General features: G+C 40.4%; 5 non-coding genes across 5 annotated transcripts; all 5 read right to left on the reverse strand.

The window, feature by feature from the left end:
• Window positions 1-1,259: 1,259 nt before the first annotated feature.
• On the reverse strand, window positions 1,260-1,378 carry LOC112486424 (5S ribosomal RNA). Its single transcript, XR_003048853.1, has one exon. It is a non-coding gene; the product is annotated as a 5S ribosomal RNA (ribosomal RNA).
• A 1,681-nt stretch (window positions 1,379-3,059) lies between these two features.
• On the reverse strand, window positions 3,060-3,178 carry LOC112486425 (5S ribosomal RNA). The gene has a single exon (XR_003048854.1). It is a non-coding gene; the product is annotated as a 5S ribosomal RNA (ribosomal RNA).
• A 1,681-nt stretch (window positions 3,179-4,859) lies between these two features.
• Window positions 4,860-4,978, reverse strand: LOC112486426 (5S ribosomal RNA). Its single transcript, XR_003048855.1, has one exon. It is a non-coding gene; the product is annotated as a 5S ribosomal RNA (ribosomal RNA).
• A 1,681-nt stretch (window positions 4,979-6,659) lies between these two features.
• On the reverse strand, window positions 6,660-6,778 carry LOC112486427 (5S ribosomal RNA). Its single transcript, XR_003048856.1, has one exon. It is a non-coding gene; the product is annotated as a 5S ribosomal RNA (ribosomal RNA).
• Window positions 6,779-8,459: 1,681 nt separating this feature from the next.
• On the reverse strand, window positions 8,460-8,578 carry LOC112486428 (5S ribosomal RNA). The gene has a single exon (XR_003048857.1). It is a non-coding gene; the product is annotated as a 5S ribosomal RNA (ribosomal RNA).
• Between the last annotated feature and the right edge of the window lie 6,003 nt (window positions 8,579-14,581).

Genomic DNA, 14,581 nt, shown 5'->3' on the forward strand with positions numbered 1-14,581 from the left:
TTATTGAATGCTGTTATTATGCTGTACTAAAAGGGAAAGTGCTGAAAACAGGTGTGCATGCTGGTGGATTACACAGTGGTACCGACTGTTACACTTGGAGATAGAGACAGGACACAGAACCGGCCAGAACTGGTTTCTTTGCCCAAATAAGGAGACTGACGGAAGACTAACAAAAGACAAAGAGATGCATCCGAACTGCATGGTCTTATCTGACTTGATTAACTACAGCACATGCACATAGCTCCTATAAGTGGAGAATCCTTGTTTGGAGCAGTCTTTACCTATCAGTGCTCAGAAGTGGCGCCTGAACACCAAAAAACTTAATTTAAGCTTTGAGCACTGAGGTGTTCCTCAGTGCAGTTCTGAATGTAACCATTGTTCTACACTCCTTGCTGCAACAAAAACTTTTAAACTTTGAGAGCTCGTATTTGATTCTTTATTTGATTCTTTGTGTGTTAGGAAACTGGGGTATGAACTAACAGCATTTTTTACAGTCCTATCTAACAGAAAAAGTTTCCTGACATGACTTAGTCCTTCGAGCCGGATCGACAAAATCCAAAACATCGTTGGAAAACCGGGAGGTCATCGCAAAAATCCATGCATGGTCTGAGACAACACCTCAGCATTGAAAGGCCGACTTGAGGCTTCGGTGGTTTCCACGGATCCAGCGGTGCTTGGTGACTATGGTGAATAGTAGGTCCTGAAAAAGGTAATGGTGTCTGATGCGAGGTCAAGGACCGTTCAGACTTTCCTAGTAGGAAAGGCATTCGCATTTCATGCTGTGAAATGGCTAGATTACATAAAAGTTGTGACAAAACCTAAGGCCATTAGGTTAGTAACAACATTTTGGCTATTGAAATATTGTACATGAGACAGAGAATAAATCCTGCTGTCATGATGATAACACCAGCAAAACGTGTGTCACCTTTATTCTTACCACAGACAGGAAAATAATGCAAACTGCATTTCGTTGCTCTGTACTTGTGACATGTGCAATGACAATAAAGTTGAATTCTGTTCTATTCTAATTGGCAGCATCCCGGCTATCGAGCTAGGGAGGCAACAAACGCTTCAAGCGAACGCCTTGATATGAAAAAAATAAATAAATAATGACAAAGATAATTTCAGGAGCGGCCCCTGCTGTATTCCTCATGAACTGCAAGTGTTTCAACTTCAAGGTTCAGTCTTTGCCCTAGAAAAGCAAGACGTTGAAAAGGCTGCAGTATGAAAAAGAAAGAGCACCTCCGTCTGGTCAAAAAAGCTTACAGCACCTGGTATTCCCAGGCGGTCTCCCATCCAAGTACTAACCAGGCCCGACCCTGCTTAGCTTCCGAGATCAGACGAGATCGGGCGTGTTCAGGGTGGTATGGCCGTAAGCGAGAGCTGAGGAGAAAAACGGGCTTTTTATAGGCCACCTTTCATTGTGTTCTCACCAGTGGGAGTACAATCTTAGTTCGATAAAAGATACACTCGAGTTCATTGTTTTCAAAACTGCCATTCAAGTTGAGATTTAGTAGCCCTGTACGGGTGGTGAAGTGAGGACTCCTGCTGCTCCGGCTGCTGTTGGGTGACGTCACGCCCCGTGGTTCCTGTCAGTGAATGAATTGAGGTGAACGTTTTAACTGGGCACTTGTTCTGAAAACGATTTCAATGCAAACGAGTAGAGCATTACAAACAAGAGAAGTGCAAGAAGAAGAAAAACTCCAGTACAGTGAGAACATTTTTGTTCATTTGTTTCCAGTGGCGTCACAGATAGTTTGATGAACGTGTAGAGAGTTGGAATAAAATGGAAGCGTAGAGACCGTAGCTCCAATGAGATGAAAGAAAAACAGACACCCCTATTCTATTTATTTCTTTTAAATTATTATTGAATTTATTTTAATGCCTTCCGTCATCTGTTGGCGCTCATATCACTACGCTGCTGTGACATGCTACGCCACTAGATGGCGGATCGCATTTGTGGTATAATGGGAGTCACGCGAACACAGGGAGAATAAATCCTGCTGTCATGATGGTAACACCAGCAAAACGTGTATCTCCTTTATTCTTACCACGGGTCAGTGAATATATACACCCAATCCGGTGTGCATACGATATGCTATGAGTTGAATATGTGACTAAGTAATTAGCTGTGTACATACGAGTGAAAGTAACCGGTTGTTGAGAGAAAGTTGATGTGAAGTGAGTGTGAAGTGTATGCTAAGTGGCCAATGCTAAGCGGACTTGTCTCATGGTGAGTGAAGAAAATCGATGCTGATGTTTATTTTGGAACGTGTTTTGTGCCATCTGTAACTTGTGTTTCTTTTATAAGTTTTATTTGCACACAAATTGATCTTTTTGTTCATTGTTGCCAGAACCAGGAAAACGCTGTTCCGATGTCACAGAGCGGTAGAATTGAGTGACTGTAGGAAGAATGTAGTTACTGTAGTTCAAATGTGCGGCAAGATATTCCATTACGTTAAAGTAATTACTAGTTAAAAGTTGGTTCAGTGAAAACAAAGTCATTTATTGTTTCACGAATATAATAGAATGTTGTATCCTTGTTATTCAAATAGTGTTTCTTTTTAATAAATCCATGCTGTGAAATGTATTAGATTACATGAAAGTTGTGACAAAAGCTAAGGCCATTAGGTTAGTAACAACATTTTGGCTATTGAAATATTGTACATGAGACAGAGAATAAATCCTGCTGTCATGATGATAACACCAGCAAAACGTGTGTCACCTTTATTCTTACCACAGACAGGAAAATAATGCAAACTGCATTTCGTTGCTCTGTACTTGTGACATGTGCAATGACAATAAAGTTGAATTCTGTTCTATTCTAATTGGCAGCATCCCGGCTATCGAGCTAGGGAGGCAACAAACGCTTCAAGCGAACGCCTTGATATGAAAAAAATAAATAAATAATGACAAAGATAATTTCAGGAGCGGCCCCTGCTGTATTCCTCATGAACTGCAAGTGTTTCAACTTCAAGGTTCAGTCTTTGCCCTAGAAAAGCAAGGCGTTGAAAAGGCTGCAGTATGAAAAAGAAAGAGCACCTCCGTCTGGTCAAAAAAGCTTACAGCACCTGGTATTCCCAGGCGGTCTCCCATCCAAGTACTAACCAGGCCCGACCCTGCTTAGCTTCCGAGATCAGACGAGATCGGGCGTGTTCAGGGTGGTATGGCCGTAAGCGAGAGCTGAGGAGAAAAACGGGCTTTTTATAGGCCACCTTTCATTGTGTTCTCACCAGTGGGAGTACAATCTTAGTTCGATAAAAGATACACTCGAGTTCATTGTTTTCAAAACTGCCATTCAAGTTGAGATTTAGTAGCCCTGTACGGGTGGTGAAGTGAGGACTCCTGCTGCTCCGGCTGCTGTTGGGTGACGTCACGCCCCGTGGTTCCTGTCAGTGAATGAATTGAGGTGAACGTTTTAACTGGGCACTTGTTCTGAAAACGATTTCAATGCAAACGAGTAGAGCATTACAAACAAGAGAAGTGCAAGAAGAAGAAAAACTCCAGTACAGTGAGAACATTTTTGTTCATTTGTTTCCAGTGGCGTCACAGATAGTTTGATGAACGTGTAGAGAGTTGGAATAAAATGGAAGCGTAGAGACCGTAGCTCCAATGAGATGAAAGAAAAACAGACACCCCTATTCTATTTATTTCTTTTAAATTATTATTGAATTTATTTTAATGCCTTCCGTCATCTGTTGGCGCTCATATCACTACGCTGCTGTGACATGCTACGCCACTAGATGGCGGATCGCATTTGTGGTATAATGGGAGTCACGCGAACACAGGGAGAATAAATCCTGCTGTCATGATGGTAACACCAGCAAAACGTGTATCTCCTTTATTCTTACCACGGGTCAGTGAATATATACACCCAATCCGGTGTGCATACGATATGCTATGAGTTGAATATGTGACTAAGTAATTAGCTGTGTACATACGAGTGAAAGTAACCGGTTGTTGAGAGAAAGTTGATGTGAAGTGAGTGTGAAGTGTATGCTAAGTGGCCAATGCTAAGCGGACTTGTCTCATGGTGAGTGAAGAAAATCGATGCTGATGTTTATTTTGGAACGTGTTTTGTGCCATCTGTAACTTGTGTTTCTTTTATAAGTTTTATTTGCACACAAATTGATCTTTTTGTTCATTGTTGCCAGAACCAGGAAAACGCTGTTCCGATGTCACAGAGCGGTAGAATTGAGTGACTGTAGGAAGAATGTAGTTACTGTAGTTCAAATGTGCGGCAAGATATTCCATTACGTTAAAGTAATTACTAGTTAAAAGTTGGTTCAGTGAAAACAAAGTCATTTATTGTTTCACGAATATAATAGAATGTTGTATCCTTGTTATTCAAATAGTGTTTCTTTTTAATAAATCCATGCTGTGAAATGTATTAGATTACATGAAAGTTGTGACAAAAGCTAAGGCCATTAGGTTAGTAACAACATTTTGGCTATTGAAATATTGTACATGAGACAGAGAATAAATCCTGCTGTCATGATGATAACACCAGCAAAACGTGTGTCACCTTTATTCTTACCACAGACAGGAAAATAATGCAAACTGCATTTCGTTGCTCTGTACTTGTGACATGTGCAATGACAATAAAGTTGAATTCTGTTCTATTCTAATTGGCAGCATCCCGGCTATCGAGCTAGGGAGGCAACAAACGCTTCAAGCGAACGCCTTGATATGAAAAAAATAAATAAATAATGACAAAGATAATTTCAGGAGCGGCCCCTGCTGTATTCCTCATGAACTGCAAGTGTTTCAACTTCAAGGTTCAGTCTTTGCCCTAGAAAAGCAAGGCGTTGAAAAGGCTGCAGTATGAAAAAGAAAGAGCACCTCCGTCTGGTCAAAAAAGCTTACAGCACCTGGTATTCCCAGGCGGTCTCCCATCCAAGTACTAACCAGGCCCGACCCTGCTTAGCTTCCGAGATCAGACGAGATCGGGCGTGTTCAGGGTGGTATGGCCGTAAGCGAGAGCTGAGGAGAAAAACGGGCTTTTTATAGGCCACCTTTCATTGTGTTCTCACCAGTGGGAGTACAATCTTAGTTCGATAAAAGATACACTCGAGTTCATTGTTTTCAAAACTGCCATTCAAGTTGAGATTTAGTAGCCCTGTACGGGTGGTGAAGTGAGGACTCCTGCTGCTCCGGCTGCTGTTGGGTGACGTCACGCCCCGTGGTTCCTGTCAGTGAATGAATTGAGGTGAACGTTTTAACTGGGCACTTGTTCTGAAAACGATTTCAATGCAAACGAGTAGAGCATTACAAACAAGAGAAGTGCAAGAAGAAGAAAAACTCCAGTACAGTGAGAACATTTTTGTTCATTTGTTTCCAGTGGCGTCACAGATAGTTTGATGAACGTGTAGAGAGTTGGAATAAAATGGAAGCGTAGAGACCGTAGCTCCAATGAGATGAAAGAAAAACAGACACCCCTATTCTATTTATTTCTTTTAAATTATTATTGAATTTATTTTAATGCCTTCCGTCATCTGTTGGCGCTCATATCACTACGCTGCTGTGACATGCTACGCCACTAGATGGCGGATCGCATTTGTGGTATAATGGGAGTCACGCGAACACAGGGAGAATAAATCCTGCTGTCATGATGGTAACACCAGCAAAACGTGTATCTCCTTTATTCTTACCACGGGTCAGTGAATATATACACCCAATCCGGTGTGCATACGATATGCTATGAGTTGAATATGTGACTAAGTAATTAGCTGTGTACATACGAGTGAAAGTAACCGGTTGTTGAGAGAAAGTTGATGTGAAGTGAGTGTGAAGTGTATGCTAAGTGGCCAATGCTAAGCGGACTTGTCTCATGGTGAGTGAAGAAAATCGATGCTGATGTTTATTTTGGAACGTGTTTTGTGCCATCTGTAACTTGTGTTTCTTTTATAAGTTTTATTTGCACACAAATTGATCTTTTTGTTCATTGTTGCCAGAACCAGGAAAACGCTGTTCCGATGTCACAGAGCGGTAGAATTGAGTGACTGTAGGAAGAATGTAGTTACTGTAGTTCAAATGTGCGGCAAGATATTCCATTACGTTAAAGTAATTACTAGTTAAAAGTTGGTTCAGTGAAAACAAAGTCATTTATTGTTTCACGAATATAATAGAATGTTGTATCCTTGTTATTCAAATAGTGTTTCTTTTTAATAAATCCATGCTGTGAAATGTATTAGATTACATGAAAGTTGTGACAAAAGCTAAGGCCATTAGGTTAGTAACAACATTTTGGCTATTGAAATATTGTACATGAGACAGAGAATAAATCCTGCTGTCATGATGATAACACCAGCAAAACGTGTGTCACCTTTATTCTTACCACAGACAGGAAAATAATGCAAACTGCATTTCGTTGCTCTGTACTTGTGACATGTGCAATGACAATAAAGTTGAATTCTGTTCTATTCTAATTGGCAGCATCCCGGCTATCGAGCTAGGGAGGCAACAAACGCTTCAAGCGAACGCCTTGATATGAAAAAAATAAATAAATAATGACAAAGATAATTTCAGGAGCGGCCCCTGCTGTATTCCTCATGAACTGCAAGTGTTTCAACTTCAAGGTTCAGTCTTTGCCCTAGAAAAGCAAGGCGTTGAAAAGGCTGCAGTATGAAAAAGAAAGAGCACCTCCGTCTGGTCAAAAAAGCTTACAGCACCTGGTATTCCCAGGCGGTCTCCCATCCAAGTACTAACCAGGCCCGACCCTGCTTAGCTTCCGAGATCAGACGAGATCGGGCGTGTTCAGGGTGGTATGGCCGTAAGCGAGAGCTGAGGAGAAAAACGGGCTTTTTATAGGCCACCTTTCATTGTGTTCTCACCAGTGGGAGTACAATCTTAGTTCGATAAAAGATACACTCGAGTTCATTGTTTTCAAAACTGCCATTCAAGTTGAGATTTAGTAGCCCTGTACGGGTGGTGAAGTGAGGACTCCTGCTGCTCCGGCTGCTGTTGGGTGACGTCACGCCCCGTGGTTCCTGTCAGTGAATGAATTGAGGTGAACGTTTTAACTGGGCACTTGTTCTGAAAACGATTTCAATGCAAACGAGTAGAGCATTACAAACAAGAGAAGTGCAAGAAGAAGAAAAACTCCAGTACAGTGAGAACATTTTTGTTCATTTGTTTCCAGTGGCGTCACAGATAGTTTGATGAACGTGTAGAGAGTTGGAATAAAATGGAAGCGTAGAGACCGTAGCTCCAATGAGATGAAAGAAAAACAGACACCCCTATTCTATTTATTTCTTTTAAATTATTATTGAATTTATTTTAATGCCTTCCGTCATCTGTTGGCGCTCATATCACTACGCTGCTGTGACATGCTACGCCACTAGATGGCGGATCGCATTTGTGGTATAATGGGAGTCACGCGAACACAGGGAGAATAAATCCTGCTGTCATGATGGTAACACCAGCAAAACGTGTATCTCCTTTATTCTTACCACGGGTCAGTGAATATATACACCCAATCCGGTGTGCATACGATATGCTATGAGTTGAATATGTGACTAAGTAATTAGCTGTGTACATACGAGTGAAAGTAACCGGTTGTTGAGAGAAAGTTGATGTGAAGTGAGTGTGAAGTGTATGCTAAGTGGCCAATGCTAAGCGGACTTGTCTCATGGTGAGTGAAGAAAATCGATGCTGATGTTTATTTTGGAACGTGTTTTGTGCCATCTGTAACTTGTGTTTCTTTTATAAGTTTTATTTGCACACAAATTGATCTTTTTGTTCATTGTTGCCAGAACCAGGAAAACGCTGTTCCGATGTCACAGAGCGGTAGAATTGAGTGACTGTAGGAAGAATGTAGTTACTGTAGTTCAAATGTGCGGCAAGATATTCCATTACGTTAAAGTAATTACTAGTTAAAAGTTGGTTCAGTGAAAACAAAGTCATTTATTGTTTCACGAATATAATAGAATGTTGTATCCTTGTTATTCAAATAGTGTTTCTTTTTAATAAATCCATGCTGTGAAATGTATTAGATTACATGAAAGTTGTGACAAAAGCTAAGGCCATTAGGTTAGTAACAACATTTTGGCTATTGAAATATTGTACATGAGACAGAGAATAAATCCTGCTGTCATGATGATAACACCAGCAAAACGTGTGTCACCTTTATTCTTACCACAGACAGGAAAATAATGCAAACTGCATTTCGTTGCTCTGTACTTGTGACATGTGCAATGACAATAAAGTTGAATTCTGTTCTATTCTAATTGGCAGCATCCCGGCTATCGAGCTAGGGAGGCAACAAACGCTTCAAGCGAACGCCTTGATATGAAAAAAATAAATAAATAATGACAAAGATAATTTCAGGAGCGGCCCCTGCTGTATTCCTCATGAACTGCAAGTGTTTCAACTTCAAGGTTCAGTCTTTGCCCTAGAAAAGCAAGGCGTTGAAAAGGCTGCAGTATGAAAAAGAAAGAGCACCTCCGTCTGGTCAAAAAAGCTTACAGCACCTGGTATTCCCAGGCGGTCTCCCATCCAAGTACTAACCAGGCCCGACCCTGCTTAGCTTCCGAGATCAGACGAGATCGGGCGTGTTCAGGGTGGTATGGCCGTAAGCGAGAGCTGAGGAGAAAAACGGGCTTTTTATAGGCCACCTTTCATTGTGTTCTCACCAGTGGGAGTACAATCTTAGTTCGATAAAAGATACACTCGAGTTCATTGTTTTCAAAACTGCCATTCAAGTTGAGATTTAGTAGCCCTGTACGGGTGGTGAAGTGAGGACTCCTGCTGCTCCGGCTGCTGTTGGGTGACGTCACGCCCCGTGGTTCCTGTCAGTGAATGAATTGAGGTGAACGTTTTAACTGGGCACTTGTTCTGAAAACGATTTCAATGCAAACGAGTAGAGCATTACAAACAAGAGAAGTGCAAGAAGAAGAAAAACTCCAGTACAGTGAGAACATTTTTGTTCATTTGTTTCCAGTGGCGTCACAGATAGTTTGATGAACGTGTAGAGAGTTGGAATAAAATGGAAGCGTAGAGACCGTAGCTCCAATGAGATGAAAGAAAAACAGACACCCCTATTCTATTTATTTCTTTTAAATTATTATTGAATTTATTTTAATGCCTTCCGTCATCTGTTGGCGCTCATATCACTACGCTGCTGTGACATGCTACGCCACTAGATGGCGGATCGCATTTGTGGTATAATGGGAGTCACGCGAACACAGGGAGAATAAATCCTGCTGTCATGATGGTAACACCAGCAAAACGTGTATCTCCTTTATTCTTACCACGGGTCAGTGAATATATACACCCAATCCGGTGTGCATACGATATGCTATGAGTTGAATATGTGACTAAGTAATTAGCTGTGTACATACGAGTGAAAGTAACCGGTTGTTGAGAGAAAGTTGATGTGAAGTGAGTGTGAAGTGTATGCTAAGTGGCCAATGCTAAGCGGACTTGTCTCATGGTGAGTGAAGAAAATCGATGCTGATGTTTATTTTGGAACGTGTTTTGTGCCATCTGTAACTTGTGTTTCTTTTATAAGTTTTATTTGCACACAAATTGATCTTTTTGTTCATTGTTGCCAGAACCAGGAAAACGCTGTTCCGATGTCACAGAGCGGTAGAATTGAGTGACTGTAGGAAGAATGTAGTTACTCGTCCATGGATAATTTCTTTCATAGTCTAAAAGAGGAGCAATTTACAATCAAATGCTTTTACCCACAGTTGATCTAATTTTTTTTCTCCACAATAACAGTAGTTATTTTTCATTACCCACCCAAAAGATAATCATAAATTTAAACAGCGAGAGTTTTACTGCAATTAAGTGTTTTACATAGGTTAATATTAAACATTTGGTTCTATATGTTCATTTTAGAGAAGAGAATTTACTTAAAATTAATTTATGTATTAGTGTATTTTTACTCATGTTTTTATTTGTTTTTTAAAATGTACAATATGAAATATTGAATAATTTCATGCATTAGTAGCTAAATAAGTTGAAAAATATTAATTAAATACAACCAAACAACTAAATAAAGAAATAAAATAAAAAGCAAATACTTGAATAAATTGGATCAATTTTTAAGGAATATGTTTTACTGATTATTATCAAGTAAACATTATACATATAGAAAGCAAAAATGTTAAAACTTAAATCTATTACTGTATTCAATTATTAGGATTTTAACAATAGTTTTGCAATGCTTTTACCCCTCTCGCAAACCATCTGTCTTCCCTGGCCAAAATGTGAACATTGTTGTCCTCAAAGGAGTGTGTTGTCCTTGAGATGTATGTGAACAGCTGTCCTGTCCTGAAGAGTTGGCCCTCCTGTGTTGGGCCATACGTCTGTTTTTTAAGGATTGCAACGAAATAAAACGATTGTTTTAAATAAAAAAGGCGACTGTCAAAGGTAAAATGTCATCAAAGGGACAGTTACATTCATTTTTGCCATGAGATAATTAAAGCAGGGGTCCCAAACTAAATGAGCTTCTCATTGAAGGGCCAATAACTAACAGCAGGAGTCAGTCTACATTGTACTAGCTAGTTGTGGGCCACATGTGGGTGGTTTGGGATTTTAAGAGCTCTGGGTTAAAGTAAGCCATAATAGGGTAAATGTAAACATCTGTCAAAAAGCTATGACTCAACCACAAACAGTTAACTTTGCTATAAAAATGTCCCTAACCTTGGCAAGTGTATAAAAATGTATCACAGACAATATAAACCATGAAATACCATAATACATGAAAAGGCTAAAAATTAGGCAAAGTTAGCTAAGTGTACTTGAAATGATGAGTAAAAGTGGTAAACATAGCTAGAAGTTATATATAGTTATATGCCAAATATAGCAATAATTGTGCTAAAAGCTTTGATAAATAGATAACACCTATAGCCTAGAAAGATCAAAACGTAGCAATTATAAGTCACTAAAAGCATATTTGAAAGGTAAATATTTCACGATATAATGAAAAAGCTTGAATTTGACTTTAATGGAGTGTAACTAAGCCAGAAACCAGGCAAAGGGTAATAAAATTAATTCTAGAATAAACCAAACCTTTTTTCAAAATGAACTAAAAATAAATAAAAGTTGACTAAAATATAATGTAATTAGCTAAAAGAATAAAGGAAGTAGAAATGACCCACAACAGTGATTCAGATTTGGCAATGAGAGCCGACTGCCCAACGTTATTATTTGAGGCTTTGTGTGGGCCACATTTAGGTATCGATTGTAATGGTGTGTGACACGTTATTCTGGAATAAAGAAGCATTCGGTTCTTTAAAAAATAGTCCCTGGTGCTAACAGGTCTTGTGGCTTAGTGCTGCCTCTGCCTCATTAGTACTGATTTACACCAAAGCTTGGTGAATGATGGCAGGACAGACCTCCCTCTGCTGTGTAAACACACACACACACACACACTATCTTTCTCCGTCTCATTCTCCTGCATTGCACAGACAATGGGGCCCTGGAGAATATTGGCTTGTGGTGAAGTATTCAAATCAGTCAGAGCAGTGAGAGGAAAGAGAAAGAGAGGGGGAGAGAGGGAGAAAGAGAGAGAGAGGCAGTGGCTGCAGAATTAGACAGAGATAGAAAGAGAAAGATAGATAGGGAGAAAGGCATGGTACAAGTGATGCTGGATCTCCTTTCTGAATGCAAATAACCTCATTTTTCTCCTCTCTCCCTCTCTTCCAGTCACCTCCTGCCCATCACTGCTTCATTAATACACATCTGTAACCTGGCCCTCCCTTCCTCCCTCCACCTCTTGCCTCTGCCTGACTTCTGCACGAGAAGGAAGGGAGGAGGAGAAAAGCAGTAGACAGCACACTGTTGGCAGGAGGAGAATGCGCTGGTAATTAGCCAGCAACGGTACAGAAGCAAGAGAAAAAAAATCCAGAGGAGGAAGGAGAAGGAGAAGGAGAGTGAAGAGCAAAGCTGTGAAAACAAGTCTCCTGCCAGGCTGAACTCACTGGAGGCGAGACCTGGACATGACGCTGTGCAGTCTGGGAACAAAAAAAGGAGAGGAAGAGCTGCAGGAGAAAAAGATTGGAGGATGAAGAGTGGGCCCAATGACAGCAGCTGTAGAGTTGGAGAATGTGATATTATCCTTTGTGTGTGTGCATGTGCTGTCAGACAGAGATACAGAATTTCACCACCTCAAACACGGGAAAGGTTGAAACTGTGCTTATTGGCCTAATAATATACACAAAAATTTAACTTAATTTAAAATATTGCATCCAAAATAAAAAAAAAACAAATAAAAAAAAAACAAAACCATTCTGCTGTTGGGGTGCTTGGCCTCACGTTACTGAATGGTTGGTTTTGTCCCAAAAGCAGAAGCCAAATAATAATAATACATGATTATTATTATTATTATTATTATTATTATACTCTGTAAATCTGATATTCAGTAAATACAATACAATACAATCTGTGGTGACAGATTGTATTGTATTGGGGTCTTTACCTTCTGTGTTTGCGAGCCTTTCATAGCTAAGAGACTTCACAATATGGAGGCCATGCTGTTCTTTACATAGTAGAGCAGAACTGAGCAGAGTCTCGTACAGGGGTTTCACCCTGGAAGGGGAGTGTGGCGTATGCTTCAGTCAACAACCTTTATGACCTCCACGATTCTTCTTCCCGGAGTCCTATAATTTTCCAAAAGACTGTAATGATCACTGAGGGACTAGCTAACAGCCCAGAGAGGATTGAGTGAAAAGTGGATTTCCTGGAACTATGTTTCTAGCCTCAGGCAAACAGAAGAATATCATCCAGCTCTGTGGACACAGCCCAGGCCTTGTATGAGAAAACATCCTGCCCGACTTCACTATTGATTTTTATTGAGCAGATATTCAGATTAATTTTCATTCCACATTTTCCTCCTCTTTCTCTCCTGACACCACATCTTTTTGTTTCAACTTTGTTTCAATAACAATTCTGCAGGTGGTACTGCAGAACATATGGGTGCATGCTGGAACTTGATTAATTTGGCACGGAGAATCTATATAACAACCTAAAATGCAACTCTGAATGCTGATGCTTCAGAGAAGGACATGTTGACGTTTATGTTGTTTTGGGCTGACAACAGTGGATCGCTGATTTACATAGTGGTCCAAGGTATTGTCTACATTTATGAATATATACAGTATAAATAACTGTACATGACATTGATGACTGACTGAATTCTTCACACTGACAAATCTAACTATAAAGTCGACATCAAGATGACATGTCGTTTTATGTTGTTTAATGACGTCATTGCACTGACATAGGAGCAACTACATATCCAACAATGAGCATGGAACTCACTAGCTTTGTAAATGGAGGGAACACAGCTGTCAGTTGTTCTATCAGCTCCCAGTGAGATATCTCAAGTCACTTATTTACTCTTGGTTTAATGACAGTTTCATCCTGCAGGACAGACTGTACAGGGATCCTCTGATCATGTAGCCAATCCATTATATAAGAAGAATTCTAGAACAAGTTAGCGTGTGTCTACCCTTCACCAAGAGGTGCGGGTAACCCGCTAACCCCCGCTCGTGATGGGGACCGGGGGTTGAAACTTTCCCCCACCAACGAGGAATAAGTAAGCCCAGGTCACAAGCTCATGTTGACTAAGTCTCTGCCCTTTGTACACACCGCCCGTCGCTACTACCGATTGGATGGTTTAGTGAGGTCAGCCGGGTCGGGACTTCCGGCACTGACCCGGCCGCGTGCCGAGAAGACGATCGAATTTGACTATCCAGAGGAAGTAAAAATCGTAACAAAGTTTTGTTGGTGTTTGCCGTCCCTCAATCACTACAAAGATGAAATGAGCAAACAACTTTAATTGTTCAACAGTGCATGTACAGAGGTCTCTGGTTTCGTTGACAAATCACCGCGAACGGATCGTGTCTCTCTCTCTAGATGTCAATACTTACAAGCAGTTGCATGTGTGATGTCGACGAAGCAGGAGGACGAATGAATGCCCTCACTGTTTTCAGTGCCTCATACTCTTCTTTCTAAAGCTGCCCCCTCAGTGAGCTTATCTCTGTTACCAGATTAGGAATTGTTTTCGAAACTCAGTGTGATTCAGTGGCTAAGACGGGGTGTAGTGTCTACAGCTGGCTGAACATGGTTATACAAAATGGCGAGTAATACAAAATGGATATATTTTAACAGGAGTCCAAGATCAAATTAATTTTAAATCACCATCACCAGGACAGCTGTCCTCCCTCAGTAAACCAACACACTCTCCACTGCCACTAAAACTAAGCTATTCTTCTATCTCTGGACTGTCTTGTTTTTGCCTAACGTTTCACAGACTTTTCTATCTTTAACCACAAAATTGTTTGTTTTGTTTTGCTAATCTACCAGCCAGAAATAGCTCAAATGGCTCAATTCTAAAGGACAATGCAAAAGTTAACATTGCTGTTATCTCTGGATTGACTCCAGCTGATCCACCAAATAGCTAATACAACTGGGTGTTGGTAATGGATCTGGAGTGCAGGGGTGTCGCAAAATGTTAAAACATCCTGACTTGCATGTGTGATGTCAGAGAGAGATAGGATATACTTTGTGTCAAAAAGATTTATGACCCCCCATACCCTTTGACGATGCACACTTACACACGTATTCTCAA

This window comes from Cynoglossus semilaevis, chromosome W, assembly GCF_000523025.1.
Source record: "Cynoglossus semilaevis isolate Cse_v1.0 chromosome W, Cse_v1.0, whole genome shotgun sequence".
Taxonomy (NCBI): domain Eukaryota; kingdom Metazoa; phylum Chordata; class Actinopteri; order Pleuronectiformes; family Cynoglossidae; genus Cynoglossus; species Cynoglossus semilaevis.